Source organism: Passer domesticus, chromosome Z (genome assembly GCF_036417665.1).
Source record: "Passer domesticus isolate bPasDom1 chromosome Z, bPasDom1.hap1, whole genome shotgun sequence".
In the NCBI taxonomy this organism is placed as follows: Eukaryota; Metazoa; Chordata; class Aves; order Passeriformes; family Passeridae; genus Passer; species Passer domesticus.
In genome coordinates, this window is record NC_087512.1 from 60,987,955 (window position 1) to 61,008,522 (window position 20,568).

Here is a 20,568-nt window from a genome sequence, read left to right on the forward strand (position 1 = left end):
AAATCTTTTCTTTCTTATGATCCTAGAAACTGTCTTCTGATGCTTTCATTGAGTGATGTTTCTGCAGGGAGAAGTATATTTTCATGCTACTGAAAACACCAGTTGTTTTTATATAATAAATTTAATTATATCTGTATTTTTACAAACTACATTAAATCATATTTAGCACAGAGATCTGTGTCCTGGCAACTATCGTATGGTTTTTATAGTTTATCTTTCCAGTCAGCAAATGCTAGAATCCAAGCTGTATTCCTCTCTCCATATTTGCAGGAAGTAATGTTGTATTCTCCAAATATATGATGTTTCATATAATATACCTCATGTTTCATTGTTTTTTTGTTCAGCAGAATTACATTTCATTTATTTAGTTGATTGCCACTCCAACATGTTTAGCCATACTTTAACATAGAAATGTTCCACAGCTGTAAAAAGCATTTTTTGAGTCAGGACCATCATCAATAACATTTACTAACCAGGGAAGAAGAGCAGTACATTTTATAGATTCTTACTTCAATGCACATCCTTAAAATGTGAATAGGGAAATGCAGAGTATTTTACTGCTACCTACAGAATAGTGTATCATCATTAGTAGCCAGTGATATATTCTCAACTTTGTTTGGTTTTGCTTTGTTTTGTTGGGGTTTTTTTCCCTTTTTTTCCCCCTTTTTTTTTGTATAAAATAACATATCAATGAGATCACAACCAGTATTTTAAAAAGTACAGATTTTGTATGTGTGTTTAAACTTGCTACATATGGCAGGAAGAAGAGAGTTCTCTTTTAAAGGACCAAACTCTGGAAACATGTATTTCATAAATTTAAATGAGCAGGATCCAAGACCTGGAATTATACACATATGGCTTCTGTACTTTTACACTCTGTTCAAGTCTCAAGATCTTTCAGTCTAACCAAAACAGCCAAATATTCTGTTAGAGAATAGTCTATTCTCTAGGTCTGAGGTCTCATTATTAAGTTGTCTACAACTTAAAAGAGATTTTTTTCAATTTTATGCAAGATTTAATGCATTCATTAATCATAAAAAGTCTTTGAAACGCAACAAGAAACTGTCCTTAGGGCAAAGGAGTACAGTTTCTTGCTCAAACCCTGAATCATTAACATCATTAGAGATTTATGCACATGTGAAAAACCTCTCTACTCACTGTTGTGTTTCTAGCAAGGCCAAATAAAAATTACATTTAAAATTCAAGATGGAGGCTTGATCTTATGATTCTCAGAGTCACAGGTATGTACAGCATAATTACTAACCTTCCTTTTTTATTAGAGATAGAGCAGACTTGAGGTTTTAGCGGACTGTCTTTTCAATGACACTCTTCCTTCCCCAGTTCCCCGGTACCTCCCTTCCACCCGAGCTTTGGGTGACACCAAGGAGAGGAAGGCAGGAGTAACTTCACCTGGGTTTTTAATAAATCTGTAAAGTCCTGTGGAACTGACCTGTCACACTGAAGCAGATTGATGATTTGTAAGCAGACCTGGACTCTTCAGAGCTGCAGCTCATGTCTACCACTCGAGGTAACTCTCTCAAAATGGCACTGCTTGGCCAATGTCTTCACAACAGCATCTGGAGAGGGGGATAAATGTTTTGCTGATGCTCAAGAAAGCTTTTTGCAAGACTCAGGAATTCAACTACCTGTTCTCCAGGCAAGCGTATTCCAGCAGGTATAGACTCCTCTACCCCTCTGCTCATTCTCACCAGACCTCTGATCAGCTCTGATGGATGTCCTTCTCTTATTCCCTCAAAGATGATAGTCTAACCTTTGACCAAAACCACCATGTCAGCTAAACCACAGAACTATCAGGTCCAGCCTGTTTTGAATACATTCAGGGATGGTGACTCCATCCCTTTACTAGGCAGCCTGTTCCAGTGCTCAACCATCCTTTCAGTAAAGAAATTCTTCCTAATGTCCAACTGAACTTCCCCTGACACAGCTTGAGGCTATTTGCTCTCATTCCAGTATTTAACAACCCTTTCAGTAAAGAAATCCTTTCTGATGTCCAACATGAACGTTCCCTGGCACAGCTTGAAGCCATCTGCTCTCATCCTATCACTAACCGACTGCAAGAAGAGACCAACCCCATCTCGCTGCACCCTCCTTTCAGGCAGTTGTAGAGAGTGACAACATCTCCCCTGAGTCTCCTTTTCTCCAGGCTAAACAACCCCAGCTCCCTCAGCTGCCCCTCATATGGCCCTACTCTCTACACCCTCCACCAGCTCTGCTGCCCTTCTTGGACACATATTCCCACACCTCCATGTCCTTCTTGAAGTGGAGGGCCCAGAACTGAACACAGGACTTGAGCTGGGGAATCACCACTGCACAGGGGGACAATCACTGCCCTGGTCCTGCTGGCCACACTATTGCTGATAAAGACCAGGATGCCCCTGGCCTTCTTGGCCACCTGGGCACGCTCTGGCTCCTCTTCAGCCAGCTGTCAATCAGCATCCCCAGGTCCTTTCCTCCTGGGCCACTCTCCAGCCACTCTTCCCCCAGCCTGTGGTCCTGCATGGGGTTGATGTGATCCAAGTGCAGGAACCAGCACTGGCCTTATGGAACCTCACAGCAGCAGTGTGGGCCCCTTGACCCAACCTGTCCAGATCACTCTGCAGAGGCCACCTATGCTCCAGCAGATCAACACTCCTGCCCAGCTTAGTGCTGTCTGCAAACTTACTGAGGGTACACTCAATCCCCTTGTCCACACCAGCAATAAAGACACTAAGCAGGACTGGACCCAGCACTGAGCCTTGGGGATTCCCAGTAGTGACTGACCACCAACTGCAGCACCATTCACCCCCACACTCTGGGCCCAGTTCTTAACCCAGTGAAGTGTGCACTTGCCCAAGCCATGGGCTGCTAGCTTGCCTTAGTTTAATACAGTTATACAAAAGAGTGACTCAAAAGTGAGTTATTTCCCTTTAGTTTTAACCATTCCCCTTTAATCAATAAGGAAAAATGAATGTGGGAAGGTCTAAGTGAAAAAATAAAAGCTTACTAAAAAGAAAAACAGCAACAACCAAGATACTATTTTTTGTCCAAAACAAATCAACATTGCTGGGACACTGGAAGAAACTTCCCAGATGCTGCAACACTGACCACCCTCAGGGGCTGGAACTCACGGAGAGATGGTTGAACTTCCCGGCACAGCACAGCAGCTGCAGGCAGCGGCTGGAACTCGTGCAGTAGGTTTGATCTGTCCTGGTTTGGTGTGGCAGCTGGAGAGAAAGGTATTGTGAGATTCCAAAGCCCCAGGAGAACAAAAGAAAACTACTTCACCAAACAGCACAGCACAAAGCAGCAGCAGTGAAAAGTTGTTGCAAAATTCACTGTGGAGAAGTTTTGGATGGCAAAATGTAGCTTCTTGGTTGTGACTCAGAGATCTGCCCCATGCCAATCCATAGATAGCCAGAAGACAACAGAAGAAGAGCTCCACACACATTTGTTTCTAGTTTTTAAAGGGATCCCCGATTCCCCTTCTGTGAACCCAGTGTAAAACACCCAAGTTTGGTTTGCTGAGTTGCTGAATCTTAAAGTGACAGTAAAAACAGGCTACATGGATTAATGTAGAGGAAATATGGAATACACATTTTTTGGGTCACCTAGCACACAGCTTCCCCAGAAGAATGCTGTGGGTGACTGAAGTCCAAGGTAGACAACATCCACAGTCTTTCATCATCCACTAGGTTGGTAACCTCATAGTAAAAGGAGATTAGCTTGATCAAGCAGGATCAAACCATGCTGGCTGGGCCTGATCCCCTGGTTGTCCTATATGTGATGCATGACAGCACTCAAGACATCTGTTCCATAACCGTCTGAAACACCACAGTCAGGCTACAGCCCTCTAGCCCTGAACCCTCCTTCCAACCCTTCTTGCAGGTGGGCACTACATTGGCCAACCTCCAGTTGTCTGGGACCTCCCTAGTTAACCAGAACTCATGATAAATGACGAAGAGTGGCGTAGCAAGCTCTCCTGCCAGATCTCACAGTGTCCTTTGGTGAATCCCATCCATCCCCACAGACTTGTGAATGTCTAAGCACCACAGCATGTCACTACTACCTCCTGCATTGCAGGGGATCTGTTCTGCTCCCTGTCCCTGTTTATCAATGCAGGGAACTGGCTGTCCTGAGGATAACAGGTCTTTATGTTAAACACTGATGCAAAGAAGGCATTAAGTACCTCAGCCTTTCCATCATCCTTGGTGACGAAGTTCCCCTCCATGTTCAATACAGGATGAAGATTTTCCTTGGACATCCCTTTGTTGCTCATTTATTATAAAAGTACTTTTATTATTTTTCACAGCAGTGGCCAGGTTGATTTCTAGCTGAGCTTTTGCCTCTGATTTTCTCTCTATACATCCTTGTACTTTTCCTGGGTTTCCTGCTCCTTCTTCCAAAGGTCATAAACTCTTTTATCCCAAGTTCCAGCAAAAGTCGGACCAGTCTTCTTCCCTGATGGTTTGTCTTTCAACAATAGAGCATGCTCCTGTGCTTTTAAGATTCGACCCTTCTTGATCCCTTTGTCATCAAGGACTGTTTCCTAATGGACTCTCTGTGTCCTGAACAGGTAGGAGCTGGGTTAACCCCACTCCTTACTTCATCAAGAATCAAAACCTCTATAATTTTATGGTTGTGACACTCAGGATGGGCATTCTGACCACTGCATCACCCACCACTTTCAGTTTATAAGCAGCAAGTCTTATAAGCAGCAAGCACCACACCTGGTAGGTTCCCTTACCAGCTGTGACAGAAAGTTCTCTTCCACATAAACCAGGAGCCTCCCAGACTACCTCCTTTCTGCTGTGTTGAGTTTCCAACAAATATCTGGCGAGCTAAAGTCTTCCACAAGAAAAGGGCTGGAAATTGTGAATTACCAGTCAGCTGCTTAGTTACCAGTTCACCTGCCTCTTCATCCTGGTTGGCTAGTCTGTAAGACTCCAACAAGGATATCTGCATTGTTAGCCTTCTCACTAATTCTCACTCAACCTTAACAACACTATCCTTCCTTACCAAACAAGTTCTAGCTTCAAATCAGGATCCTTATTCCTTTCCTTTGCCTGGAGAGGAGAATAAAAATACATGGGATTTCCTAGTTAGCAGCTCCTGTATGTGGATCTCCTCGACCTGGGACCATTTGCAGTTCTTGGTGCTTCAGGACAGAGCATCAAGGCTGCTGGGGAAAAAAAAATCTATAGAAGATGACAGCCAGATAGACACATTGTACTGCTTTCATGTGAAGAGGTTTTGTTAGTGGGGGACTGCAGGTGTGGCTTCTGTGACATGCTGCCAGAAGTTTCCCTTTTGTCTAACTGAGTCAATGCCACCTGGCTCAAAGAAGGACTCACCGCTGTCCAAGACTGAGCCCATCAGTGATGATGGCAGCATCTCTGGGATATTGTCCTTAAGAATGTGAAGAAGAAAACTGTACAACTACAGTGAGAGAGAAGAGTGAGAATATGAATATATATAAGTACATGTAAATATACTCTGCAAACACCCAGGTACATGAAAAAGCATGAGGAACAGGTACTCCAGTATATATATATTGTATGTATGTATGAGCAAAACTCCCCATGCAGCCAGTTGTGAGGCAGGCTGTCTTTTAAGTCCGTGGAAGTCCACAGTGGAGCAAATATCCACCACGGAGGACCCCACACCAGAATACTTCAATACCCAGGGAAGGGACCCAGTCTGTGCCTGAAGGACTGTACCTCCTGGAAGAGACAGGCTACAGACGGACAAGCAAGGGCAAGAGGCAAGGGCCAAGGGCAGCAGCATTGTGACAGCAAAGGCTGGGAAGAAGGGCCAGCAAGGAGGGACCAAGAGAAGGCAAGGCCCGGGCCCAGGGTGATGCACTCCACGATTTTTTATATACTGCACAGCCTCGCCCACAGTCCAACTGCCCAAGGAAATCATTGGGTCATCTGGAGAAGCACCTCTAAAAGCAGGAAGGAGTTCTCTCTACCCTCAGGGAGAGTGGCCCAGAAAAGTCCTCCCAGTGACAAAGATTTTAAAGGCTTTCTCCAGCCCAAGAGGCACCCTGGGATAGTCCTCCTAGAGACAGAGCTCCTCTCCACCCCTTGATAGGGTAGATTGCCAAGAGACAGAGCCCCTGTTCACCCTCCTCCCTCCGCACCAGTCACAGGTCCTTGCATGTGCATGTGCTGTTGCTGCTAAAGCACGTGCACATTTTCCAGTAATTTTCCATTTAAACAACAGATTTTTGAACAACAGTTCGGAATAAAATCCAACGTTGAGACAATTTGACTCTAACATTAATAAGTCCCTCACAAGTAAGTAAGAGAAGAAATAAAATCTGAAACAAAAGAAGGCATCTCATGAAACAAAAAAGAGAAGTAACACCAGTAAATATAAAAATATGATGAACTAAAAGATGTTTTGGAAAGCTGTGTGTACTCCTTATGTTCTAAAACTGATCAACACATAAAGTCAAAAAACAATGGCAGTGTCAAAACCTCACCAGATAATTATATAACTTCTTTCTAAGCTACTCTTTCATTCCTGTAACTGTACCACATAATGTTCAATACTATTACATAGTATTCATTATATGTGAAACAACATTAAACTTGCTGACATATAACATCTTATATTAAATATATCTCAATTACAGGATACTCTCTTTAATTATCTTTAATATAATTCCAGAGCAAGTAGTGTCAGAAGGTAAAGAAAAAAAATTATTTTACATATATATATATATATATGTATATATCATATATGTTTTAGATATATATATATATAAAACATGTACACACTCACACACACACATACACACACACACACACATATATATACAGCATCTACGTACAGGTTTAGTTATATTTCTCCGTACAAACAGCAATTTTGGTTCTAAGAATAAAAAGACAATTGTTTGAATTACTTCTGTAGTGAACTTTTATACTAGAATATATAACTTTTAGTATTGCAGAAGTTGAACTGTGATGTCAGTCTTTGAATACTTAAGTAGGTGGGTGTCTTCTGTTGTTTTTCTTCTGCAAACCACTAACATGAAATTGTTATTCCCATCTCAAGCAGAAAAAAGGAGCAGAATGGGTTTTCCAGTAGTACATTAAAATAAAAAATAGTTTGCCTCTAATGATGCCTTTTTAAGCCCCCCAAATGCATTGTGAATGATGACTAGTAGAGAAGAAGAAAAGATTTATTGAAACACAACTTTAGCATACTGATCGACCATGATTTCTAAAGAAAAACAATCCTTGTTTAAAAAAATCAGTAAAATACTATTTACTGTCTGCATGAATTTCCTGTATTAAAATATCTTTAACACCTCTATTAATATTTCTGGAATTTCTTTTTCAAAGTTCTTTTGAAGAGTGACTTTTGTACAACCTAACTTTAAATATATAAACCAGCATAAGTGAAAGCTGGTTTTGCAGACTGGGAAAAAGGTACATCTCCCATGTCCCATTTGCGACAAGGATGGAATCTCCTCCTTGGGTAATTCCTTTCAGAAAGAGGCATTTCTGCACACATAAAAGCACACACAGAGTAAGAAGGGAGTGAATGCTGCTACGCTCTGCTGCACCCCTGCCAGACAAGGCAATTTTTATTTTCAGTGCTTACATACAGATGTTGGTGTCCAAGTAGCCAAGTACACTATGGCTACTGCCCTTAAAAAGCAAAAAACAGCTAATAGCTCTTCAGCTACTCCCAGCTCTTTCAAAATTGTGGCAGCAGAGAGAATTCATGTAAGTCATGGAAATTGTCACATACCTGGAGAAAGTTCTATATGCAATTGCTGGAATATAATTTATTCTGACTGTATGTGCTTCAAACATCAGAAACCAAAAGTTTATTTCCTATGCACTTGCTTTTTGCATGAAACCCCAAATGCTGCAGAATTATTTTCAGTGTCAATTTCTTGTTTAGCACATTTTCCACCCTCTATGTTTTGTAGTATCAGGGAAGTCTCTCTGGGATCTAGCTACATCTCTGATAAAGAGCTGTTTGACAACTCATTCTTGATACAAGATTTCTCACTCATTTTAACTACATACAAATATACAGAAAGGGCTTACACATATTTATTTATAAGTATAGGTGTTGCCAGTATCACATTCAAACACATACAGAAAGTAAATGCACGTGTGCTCACATATATACAGTAAAACAATGAGATTTCCATGGGGAAGTGTAAAAGTTATTGTTAAAATATCTGTCATCCATGTAAGAGAAACAGACATGAGCTGGGCATTAAATTTGCATACAGCCCCAAGCACAGAGGTTCCTGCATGTGTAGCGTTCTCCTGCTCTTGAAAATAGGCATATCTGGCAGGGAGAGTCTGTCAGGATTAGCTCAGGAAAAAACACCTGCAAGAAGCTAATTTGAAGACGTATTGAGAATTTGCCTCAGTATATGAAAATAAACACAACTATGCATACTGAAAGTTATCAGAAACACTATGCCCATACATCAGGGAATAAATTAACACACAGCCATACACCACACTGTGAAAAATGGTAGCCACTTAGGATTGATTTAGGTCTTTTTCGTAGGTTAAGAAGGAAGTGAGGTTTTTGGGAGGTTGTGGTCAAACCAATCAATGCTTGGCTTTGAATATTGGCACCTGGTTTGGCCACTGAAGGTATGGACTGCCTCTGAGAACACAGGGGGTTAAAAGCAAGAACTCCCAGGAGAACTCTCTCTCGGTCCCGGTCCGTGAAGGAGCTCAGAGCTCCCCTGCCCAGCTGGGGCTGGCTGGGAGAGGGAAGCCGTGCGGCCGGGTGAGGGAGGCCGGAGCCTCGGGCAGAGAAGGGGGGTGAAGGCCTTGCAGGATGGAAGGGTGGAGGAGCCCTGAGAAGCATCAGGCCCCAACCCCCTGGGAGATAGAGAGAGAACCACTGCCTGTGCTGCCTTGAAATTCTGTATCATGGACTGGCAGCACGGCCAGCCAGAAGGAGAAGTGGGGATGTGGCGAGAGAAGGTGCCCGGCCGCTGTGGGAGTGCTGGGCAGACAGAGGCGAAGACTTTAACCCCTTTGTAGAATAATGGAAACCTCACAAATACTGATCCTCCTGGATCAGAATGAGGAGAGAGAGGTGAAGCATGATGAAATGGGAAAGTGTGAGGAAAGTTGGAAGAGGTGAGAAGAATCCTAGGTGGATTCTCTCTCCCTGATGGACTAGAGAGTTGATTATTTGAGGGGTGGTGATGGACTGAAAATTGATTATCTGAGAGATGGTGACAGTGTGGAAATCTATGGTGTTATTTCATACTGTGGAGGAAAAGGGGGGAGGAGGAGGAATGTATTTAGAGGGTTTTCATTCTTAGTTTTGTGTCTGTTCCTTTTTAGATGTTGTAGTTAATAAAGTTTGTTTCCTTTATTCCTAAGATGGAGCCGGTTTTGCTCTGTTCCTGATCACATCTCACAGAAGCCACTAGGGAAAGAGTATTTTCATAGGGGACACTGGCATTGTGCCAGCCTCAAACCATGACAGTCTTGCACTGCTTAGATTTGGAAAAGAAAGGGCTTTTTGAATGTTCAGACTGAGAAGAAAGAAAAAAGTTATATAAAATTAAACTAGTTGTGATATAAACAGGCCCAGATTCACTTGATGGCTTAGTGAATAACAAGGCAGCATAAAGATGTCAATGCTTCTTTTATGAAAAATAACCAAAAGGTACTTTTCTTGATTTTGAAGCTGCTTTTGACAAAGACTATACTAATAGCTTCTGCTTCAAGTTACATTCAAGATTTTTTTTAACCTAATAACTTAACTTGTGTAAATAGGGTGTGTCTTTTACCAACAAAGCTGGCTGCTGAGGTAGAAGTTATTGTGACTTAAAATTCTGGTAGGAAATGTAGGCATTACTGCATGTGATTTGTATTTTAAAAAAATTATACAATCTATCTACATGTGAAAACAACTTGACCTGAAACAATTTAGCATGTCTTTCCTTTCCTCTTCTTCTTTTTCCCCCCAAATTAATCCTCTTTTTCTTTCTATCTTTTTTGTAATAAAAGAAAGCATGATGCCATTTCATAATTTATACTTTCTTAACACACACACGGACACTCAAACACAAGGAAAATAACTAATCATATCAAAAGTAGGACAAGAAAGCATATCTCCAAATGTTCACAGCTACATGTCTTATGAGTCTTTATTACTCTTAAATAGCAATTTAAATTACTCCAGAGATTTCACACATTTCTGGCCTGCTAACATGAGTTTAGTTATTCCATTGACAGTACATAGATACTACTGAAGAGTAATAAAATATATATGATTGGGAAAAAGCAGTTGAAGATTGCGCACACACCCCACAAAACGTTTTAGCCAGACTGCAAAGCAAGAATATTGAGGAGGGGTCACAGAACTCATCCAAAGAAAACTGAGGTATTATCTGTAGCACTTTTAGAATGTGCTCAGCTGGCAGTGGCCTCTGCACCTTCAAAAAAGAATGACTACAGAGGCATGGCTACAGTTTGAGGCAGTGACAGCTAGTCTCCAGGCACCTGTCTTTGGTTCAGCAACACTGCGCTCAGGATGTGACACTGAGTCTGCTGTCTTGCCAACAGTACAGTCAAGGAGCCTGGCATTGACTTCAGGCTTGAGTCCCCAGCAAATGTGAGGGTACCCTGTGCATTTCTGGTAAAGGCAGAAGGAGACAAGACTACTTAACAAGTAAAACTTTAAAAAAAAAAATTACTGAAAAAAAATCTGATTACTGCCAACCCTCCTTAAATAAAAAGTGTGTCCTTCAACATACACATGTCTTGGGGGCGTCTCATAAGGACAAGGTATCCCAGATCACAGAGGCCCGAAGATTGTTACTTAATGTTTAAGACTCGCAAGGAGAGACCTTGTGTGTGGAGGCAGTGGGGGAAGCGGGCATCCCTATTCCCCCTCACAGTTCGGGAGGACGCGCACACCGCCTGAAAGGCTCCCTGTTCTGCCCGAGGCTTCTCTCGGTGTGGGTCTGTCCTTCCGTGCTGCCTTGCTCCCTTCCGCGGGGGGACTGGGGACATCGGTCGGGTGTGCTGCAGAGGGTGTGTGCTTGGCCAGAGATATTGCAGCGCCGCAACTCGGCACTAGGGTCGCATCTGCCTGCCTTCCCCGGCTCCTGCGGCGCCGCGGTCGGGCACTGCCCGGCAGGGTGCCAGAGGCGCCATTTTCCTTCCTCCCCGTCCGCCGGGGCGAGCCAGCGGGCCCCGCGAACGCCCCCTGCCGGCGGCCGCGGGAATCACCACGGCGAAGGGGAAAAGCCGCACGAACCGCTTGGAAAACTCCTGCTGATGTTTTGCTGCTCCGCTCTCTTGCATACATACATAGCCTGGTAAAGAACTGTTATTCTTGTTTTCTACATTTTTGCTGGAAAGCTCCATAATTTCTGAAGTTACAATAATTCAGAGGGAAGGGTCTTCTCTCCATTCCAGGAACGTTCCTTGGTAGACATTTGTCTTTTAAACCAAGAAATTAATCCGTGCCTATTGTGTGGCTCGAGAGGAAAGGATGAAAAGAGGATAACAGCTCTTGGGTAACCCATTTGTGTTTGGGTTACAGAAACCTCATTAGGCATCACCATGGTCCAGCTTACCACAGTTCAGTTGGCAGATGATCATGGTCATGGTTTTTTTCCATTTGCGAATCACTATCTAAACACTAGCCCTAAAACTAATGCCATGATAACTGTTATCAAGTTTGTAGAATGGGTCAGTTGGGTGAGTAATTCAATGCTTGTAAACATCTTCTGGCTATCTAACTACCACAGCCTAAGATGCTGGCATTGGGGATTCGCTAATAATGGTAAATTCCTCCTGTTTGGAATGCAGGGGGTATGTCTTTCACCCACCTTTTCAGGCCAACCACAAGAGCTTTGGAAGGGTTTAAATTCCCCCCCGATGCTAAAGATACCATGTTTTTGATGATGTTTTTGCCAAGTTTATTCAACACGGTCCATTTAGTATTTAGAGAGAGGGTGAAGTTGTCTTGGGTAGCTACCCCAAAATCTGCCCCAGAGGGAAGGGATGCTGCCCAGATACCTGCTGCAGAGGCAAGGGAAACTCCCCAGCAGCAGCACCTGCAGTGAGAGGGAAAGGTCGGTAACACAGCAGCGCACCTGACAGATGTCATGGTCATTCTGGCTCCACGCAAACCAGAAGGACAGCCAGCAGCCATCACCCCATTATGCAGGCCAATAGGGTAAAGCCTCTGTGGCAAGGTGAGTGGCAGAATAAATGTAGGCATGGAGAGGTCTGGCAGGTTGCTTATGTCACACTGCCGCAAACCGTCCCAGGTAACCCTCTGGCATTCCTTTTGTGGTCTGGCAAATTTGGCTGGGGGTAGGCTCTCCCACTGGGGTTTTTTTTTGGGAACTGCAGCATAATGCTGCGAGAGGTGTTGGGCTGATCCAAGACTTGGCTGGGGATTAGGGCTCCCTTCTTTCTGCTTGTTTGGGCATCGAGCAGAGTGGTCACTGTTGGGGTTTTTATGTATTTGGCTCCGTGACTTTGCTGTGCTGCAATTCAGCACTCCGATAGAATCTGCCTGCTTTCTCTGCTTCTCCCTGCTGCTACTTGGTAGTGCCAAAACCAGTTGCTGCCTGTGGGAGTTTCATGGGAATCACTCCCCCTTCTCCCTCTTGTCAGAGTCTCTGAGGAGGGACTCTGAGGAGGGTCCATGCTCGCCCTAGAATACTGCAGCACCTCCGCCTCGCCCGAGCCACCAACACAGCCTGCCAGCCATGCTCACAACTACACCAGCATGGAAAAATAGCGCTCAACGCGTGGGAAGCCTCTGTTACTGTGTTCTTGTTTGCTCTGTTCTATTTTTTTTTTTTCTAGTAAGGAACTGTTATTTCTTTTCTTATCTTTTTGCCTGGATGTCCTGTGATTTTCAAAGTTATAGTAATTTGGAGGGAGGGGTCTTCTTTCCATTTGAGGAAGGTTTCTGCCTTCCTTGGGAGACATCTGTCTTTTAAACCAAGACACAGTGGTATAAATAAAGCCTTTCACATAAGAACCTGTAAGATCTGTGATGTTTCCAAGCCCATCTGTGTGCTGTTTTTCAAATAGGTGAATATTTTACAGTAGGGGTTCTTGGTTAATAGCCTTCACAATGCAGATGGGTTAAAGAAACCTTTTGTTTATGAAGGCAAAATTAACTAGATAGGATCCAGCTATTTATATGTATATATGAATAGCTATCTCTCTCTCTCTATATATGTATATATATACACAACAGAAAGCAAAAAACAGAGCAGTGTTAACATCCCACTCTAAAACCACCACACCAAAATGAACTATTTCAGGTGACAAAGAGCTCGCTGTAAGCCTCTTCAGTTGTCTTCTCTTGAATTTTTAACTCACAACTCTAATTCAGGCAACAGCACCCCAACAGCAGGAAATGGAAACCCCCTTCTTAGTGGGGACTGTAAACATAAATGACAAAAAGGCATGTGGTGGTGGAAACCCAGCCACGCCTTCCCAATGACAGGAATCCAGAAAGCAGAGACTTCAATATCCTGTTAGAACCCACCTAAATGAATTAAAGCCTCATTTCTAAAACATTCTTTCTCATCGACTGTCAATCTGCCCTGGCAAACTAGGCTCAGCAACAAAATGCCTAAAATTTTATTAAAAAGGGTGTAAGCGAGTGGAGAATCAAACACAGGCAAAACCCTGATGTAAAAATAGCCTCATGAGAACAGAATTTGGCTGTGGGTTTTTCACATTGTAGAACAAAGTAGTACTAGTAATCCCCTAAAACAGTATGCCAATAATGTTTATCCATGTCAGAACTCAAAAACAAAAATACATTAAAAGAAGAAGTACAATATCTCATGAAAGTTCATGATTGCATTCCCATTTTTTCCTTTGAAAATTTGATGTGTGTGACAAATTGCATGTTATTTGCTCAGTGGACTTTCCTGATAATAGAAGATATTCTTCCCCAAAAGAAGGTATATTTCAGGCAAACACATTCACATGTACTGAGTCTGTCCTTTACTGAAAAAGAGCTTGATCTAATAAGTAGAATGTCATCATGGAACAGAAATTTTTAAAATAGATTACCAGGTAAACTTTAAATTACTTCAAACATTGAAAATGTCTATTTTTCTTAAGATACTATTCCTCAGCTATTGATATCTGTGAAATGCAAGTTTTGCACTGCCATATCACCTGCTCAATGACAGCTACATAGTATTTATCTCCTGAATAATTCTTAAAGACCAGTCAGTTCACCTAAAAAAGAAGGAAGACAGAATAGAACAGAGCAAAATTGATCTATTACCATTGTAGCATAATTTTATCATAAGATAATTGTTTATACCCTTGAGATTTTCAAAGTTTAGGGGAATCTATTGTAAAGGAATATATATGTATTTCTCTGTAATCTTTCTGTCACAGAACCCAACAGATTTTTATATATAACTATCTAACAATGAAAAAGTTAAAAAATAAAACTTGCAGCTCATCCTCCAGACAAGCAACTGAACAGTTTTCTATCATGCTTAGGTAGAAAATAAATGCAGCCTTATTCTTTCACACAATGAGAACCGAAAAAGAGAAAGTAATATACAAAAAAACCCCAAAAAAAGAAACAAACAAAAGACATACCAGCCATGCCTGTGTACACTTTTAATTTTTCCTTGCTACACAAATATATAGCTGTGTATGACCTGCATACAAAATACCTGATGTAGAGATGTGTAGTGCTGTGAGGATGCAACAGCAAAGTAAAAAAATAAACTATTACTAAACCAAGATTTTTTCAAATGTGTATTAGATGGAATTGCCTCCTTTCCTTGTGTTAATGTTTTTCCTTCTTCTCTCTACACAGTATATGTTCTGTTTTGACAACAGTCAGTCATTATGTGGTCCTGCTTTCCTTGGTGCCCCAAGCTGGGAAATTACTCTCATGCCTTATGAGTTACAATATGAGCATTTGCTATGGACAGCAAGTGCATTTCTAACTTGGCCACTGACATGACAAATTAAAGCAGTGCCTTCAGAAACAAGTCAGCTTTCCTAGTTAACCATGCAGCTTTTGCTCAGGCAAAACAACCAATAAAACATACCTTCCTTTCCATTTTTTTTAATGCTTGCTTGAATTCGTGTAGCAATTTGAAAGATGAAAAGGTTTGCATTTTACAAAACAAAACAAAAACCCAACCCAGACAAAGAGTGGCTCAGTGCATGTGGGAATTCAATCCGTGCTTCCCTCATCCACAACAAAAATGCCTTCTATTCTAGTGAGAAAGGGAAAGGCTGGAAACTCCCATGCTGATAGTCCTGATGTTTTTCTGTTGCTACAGTGTGTCAAAGGTTGTTCCCTCCCACCTGCATCACACTTTTCTTCTTCTAATACACAACCAAGCATTCAGACAATACGATTAAAAATCATCTTGCTCATGGGAGTCTTTCTCAGACATTCCATGTTCCCTTCTCAAATATCCAGGACAGAGATAAAATCATTAGCTTGCACCTTAATAAGAGCTTGTATGATTTTTTTCTTTTTATTTTCTATTTATTCTTTCTATTTATCTATTTATTTTCTATTTACTGACTCTCACTAAAACTAAGCACAATCTCAGTAAAATCAAATTAATCTCAGCAGTTTTATTCAGCATGTTTGTGATCACGGGTAAGAGTGATAGACAACCAGACCTTCTTTGTTATGACCTCTTAGGAGAAAAATAATAAGCCTAAAGACATTCTGCATTATGTGACCTAAGAGCAACTCCAAAGGAAAACAAACTCATTTTAAGAGATGATATGCTATCAGTGGGTTCTAGAAATGGAAGCAGTGATATACTGATGCATATACTTGAGGGGGAGAAAAAGAAATGTTAAACTCCAAACATTTGTTTGCAGAATAGCTCAGATTTAAAAATAATGTCTATGTTAATTTTTTTTGATATTGCATGTTGAAGTTGAAGAAGCAAGTAATAGCAGCCTTGGTAATGAGTCATTCCCCAGTACTGACAGCAAGGTTGGTATTCTTGTGGGGTAGCCTGATCCTGCATTGCAGTGGTTTTGGTGCAACTCTCTGACCATCAAGCCAGCACCAGGTTAGTTGATGACTGTTGTAAGTGATGGGTCAAGCCCAAAGGGAGAAGGATGAATTGGTTAAATGTGCAGAGTTTACCTTACTCAGCAGATGAAAGAGACCGCTAATATAATTTAATTTACAGAACAGAAAAGAAAATGTGAGAATTATGAGAATTATGCTCGGTTATTAATACCTTATGGACAGTGCATTAAAACAAATAGTTATGAGAGAATGTTGTACATCTGAGGTACTTCATGAGAGTGATCTGCTGTTTTAAGACCACATATTGTCAACAAAGTCTGGAAATTATGCAAATAGTACTAGCTACATTTAGAGGTCTGCACAAGTAAATCTTTCCCACCTAAATAGTAATTGTCCCTCAGGAAAGGCAATGATTTTTGTATGATGCAAAGGTGCTACCTACAGGCTTGAGCAGAGAATGACATGCAGGGAAGCTCAGGAAGAAGGATCCCGTTTTATAAGGAAATATAATTGAATTAGCATTACCACTAAACTAAATACCTTTTAATTTCAGGCTAAAGAACATGTTTTACCAAAGTTTTAAAAATTTATAATATCAAAGATTTTCAGTCAACGCAATTTAACTCTAAATATTACAATGGTCTCTGTATTTTCCTGGGTTTTTTTTATTTAAATCAGTTACAATACAACAACAACAACAACAGCAACCAAAAAAAAAAAAAAAAAAAAAGAGGCTTTCTTTTTTAATCAACAAACGTCAAATAATCTGTATGGTCTTCTAATGCACTTATTTCAGGCATGTTTTTCTTGACAAATAAACTTGGCCACAACTATCAAAAGATCACATCTGAACATCAGAATTTATGTTTGGTCTTAAAAATACAGTTAAGTGACAGTCAGGAAGTATTTGTACCCTATTAAATATACATCTATCCTACACCACTTGTATAAACAATATTTTATTGAACTGTGCACAGCTGTACTGAGAATCACTTCCCTAAAAACAATAGCATGTCCAGTATTTTTGAGATAATGAAAAAATGCTTGGGAAAGTGCTTTAATTTAAGAGCATGCTTTCTCTTCCTCTTTTGCTTGTACCCAATCAGATCAGATGTGGCAAATATTTATAAATATGTGGAGATTTACTGTTGGGGATATTCATGCTGATTTGAATGAACTTAATTATATGAATTTAAAAGCACAGGCTCTGTTTGTTAACTTTTAGGAACAAAGGTGTGCCCACCACCCTATACATGATACTGCAGTATACATCCAGCATATAATGATAACTGCAGTAGCAGCAGTGTTCTCTTGCATTTACCTTCAGCTAAGACTAAGGCAAGACATGCAGTTGAAAACTAATATATTCTGCCTTTCAAAAAAATTCTGACATCCTTTTTTCTTTTCCATTTTTGGGGGAGGGAAACAGTTTCAAAAGTAGTACAAAAATAGAAAATAAAAATATAAATATTATTAAATGCATTTTGTATTATATAATAGAGTAATAATTGAGAATATTTTTTCTTTTAAATGTATAATTCAGCAGTTCTCTATTTATAGGCTGTATTTTTCATATCTATAGTGACAAAAAGACAGCACCTGTTCACAAGTACAATTATATAAATATTAGAATCCCTACCATGCTATGAAAGCATGAATTTTAAAATGAGATTTTCTTTTCTGTCCATTGGTTCAAATTCTGAATTCCTTTTAGGAAGGAAATGTCCATGTAAATTTTTATTTGTATCAAATAATTGCAATATTCAGAGTCAATTATCTGATGAGTTGAAAAAATGTCTTAGTTTACTGTCTCAGATGAACAGATAATCTAGATAAAGCACTTTTCTGAAATAATTAAGATATATTAGTAGCTAATTCCAGCTTGTCCAAATACACTATTCCAAAGAAATAAACCACAACATAAGCTTAAATGTATATGAAAAATAAGCTCAGGGAAGAACAGATGGTACTGATGTATGCTATAGAGTGACGAAAAGGGAGTTCAGCAACAATACGTATCTTTTGCTTTATTCTTAAGCAACTAAAATCTCTCTTAAGGACAAGATCCTATTCATACCGTTTCTGATTTTAGATTGAAATTATTATGCAAAATATCCAATTATTATTCATTTTCAGATGAAATTTCAAGAATGCTGTGGTCAAAACCTATCAGCTATTCCTATTCATATTTTTAAAAATTGAGTAAAGAAAAGGTTTACATTACTGTAAGTCTACATATACATTATTCTACATACAATATAATTACATCACAATTAAATAGACTTAATTCTATTTTATTTATGAAGATAATACTGAATAATTTTTAATATAAATATCTCATTATAATTAAACACTTCAGAGTACATTTAAGTGACTGTTGATGAGAGAGAGAACCACACAAGTGGCAGCATGTTCATAACAACTTTACTGTGAAATTAAAATTTAACTAATTTTAAAATACTTAATGCCTCCTATATAGTTGTCTGTAAATTAGTTCAAGTTGCCTTTGCCACTAGTTGAATTTATTAATATACTATTGAATTCTCCCAATTTTCAATCAGAAAGTCCGTGAGCATTAGTGGTAACGTTCATGGGTAGCTGGAGAAACAGAAATAAAGAGAAAAGTTCCTACTAGATTTCTCATTATGGTAACTAAATTTTCAATGATACGCTCAAATCCTTCTATTAATAACTTTTCTGTAACAAATCAATGCATCAAAATGTAATGCCTTTTTGGTGCTATTATTTTAGATTATATTTTTTCTCCCTTGTTAGATTTTCTGAACCCATAGCCAATGTTAAATTCTTCCAAAGAGTAGGGATAGCACATGTCTATAAACACTCCTAGTTTCATAGAGAAAGGAAAACAATGGCTTATGGATTACTACAAAAATATTTCTGACAGGGGAAAATTCAAAATGATTCAGTCACATGCAAATATTCTTAATTTTGCTGCATGTCTATGCCATACAAGCATTTCCAACATTTAAAACCCAACCGTGATTAGATAAATCATAACTGATTAACTAAATATTCATAACATGCTGTAGTCCTAAAATTAATTTCTTCTTTGAATTGCTATAACAGAATTTGCATGAAGTTCCTTGCAGGAAAACGGCTATTATTTTTTCCTTTGTACTTTTCCCTGAAATGTTCACAGAGTTCTTCAGAACACTGATCAAAACGGAAAAAGTAAAATAAAATAATTTTCTTTATGAATGCTTGATGACCTTTGACATCATTCACTATTTAGAGGCCCATAAAAGAATAGATAACATATATAACTCACAAATTACCAATTATGAAAAATTATCTAGGGTAGAATGCTACAGTAATGCAAAAAGATGGATTACTTCTCATAAACCAACAAAGCTTTTGTTTGCAAATCCAGTATCTCACTTCTTTTTTTCATGCTGGGAAACTTAAAATTATTTTTAAACTGCTTTAACTTTAAAAAAATGCATCCCCTCATTCAGGTCAACACTGAAAGTGACCCAGAAATAATCTGTTATTTTTTAACTGATATATATTTTATATTTGACTATCAGTTCTAAAAATCAAGATTCAGCAGAAATAAGATACATCACAGAGCAAGCAGATAGTCCTGTACTTCAGACATATTGGGGTTGCTGGTTCTACCAGCCAGATCTTGAAGTGGTCTCAGAAAAGTGCTGCATTTGTCATTGCCAGGTAGGCAACAGAAATTAATTAGTCAATAATCACATTTTATAGCACAGGCATCCCGTTTTAAAACACTCCTCCTGCATTAGAAATTCTTCAGAGTTTTGGGTTTACTTTCTTCTCTGCATCGTGAGGGAGACAGACTTTTCAATTTTTAATAGAAAGAATGTGAGAAAGAATTAATGTCTGCAGAAAATAATATAAATACAAGCTTTAGAGTACCACAGTGCTGTGTCATCAGCTATCGAGGAATTATCTATGAAAAACTCTGTCTGGTGATGCAGCTGAGCATTCATTACACTCTCTGACTGGTAAATGACAGGACTGCTCAAATGAGAGACAAACCAAGATGAACTTCATTTTCATCCAGAAACCAAAACCCCCCTTCTCAGCCTTTTGCCTTCCTTGCAAACAGTGAATCCATTGCTTGTGGCACAATGCTGAGAGAAAAACACCAGCAGGAATGCTTCTGGTGCTTATAAAAGTAACTGCTGTATCTCTCAGTTCCAGTTTAAGTGCTGACTCTCTTTTCACATACACCTTTTGCTCTGCCTATGCCAGAATCCATGCTAATCTTCGGCTTAATAACTTTGGGCAAATCAAGAGGGAACACCTGATTTATAACACCACCAGTTACAGTTCTTAACTGTCTTGCACTGTGAGAAACAGTGGAATGATTTAATTAAAATAATTTAATTCAAATCAGACATATTAGACATTGTAAGTAAAGCAGCAGAAGGGTGAGCGCAGTGATCCGTAGACAATGAAGCATACTAACCAGAGTTTCCCAGGTTCAGATCCCAGGTCAGATACTACTCCCTGCTCCCAGCTTCAGCCGAGAGTGTGCCCGGAGGT

General features: G+C 39.9%; 1 protein-coding gene across 8 annotated transcripts in view; it reads right to left on the bottom strand.

Annotated features, from left to right (window-relative positions):
* Positions 1–20,568, bottom strand: part of MCTP1 (multiple C2 and transmembrane domain containing 1) — a 214,198-nt gene that overhangs the window by 63,726 nt on the left and 129,904 nt on the right. The window contains exons 16-17 of one of the 8 annotated variants that reach the window (XR_010354193.1): positions 3,129–3,224; positions 1,451–1,577 (exon numbers count right to left, since the gene is read on the bottom strand). The exons of the other annotated variants lie outside the window; for them this stretch is intronic. The gene's annotated coding sequence lies outside the window, so the exon portion shown is untranslated. The remainder of the gene's footprint in view (positions 1–1,450; positions 1,578–3,128; positions 3,225–20,568) is intronic. 8 annotated transcript variants of the gene reach the window in all.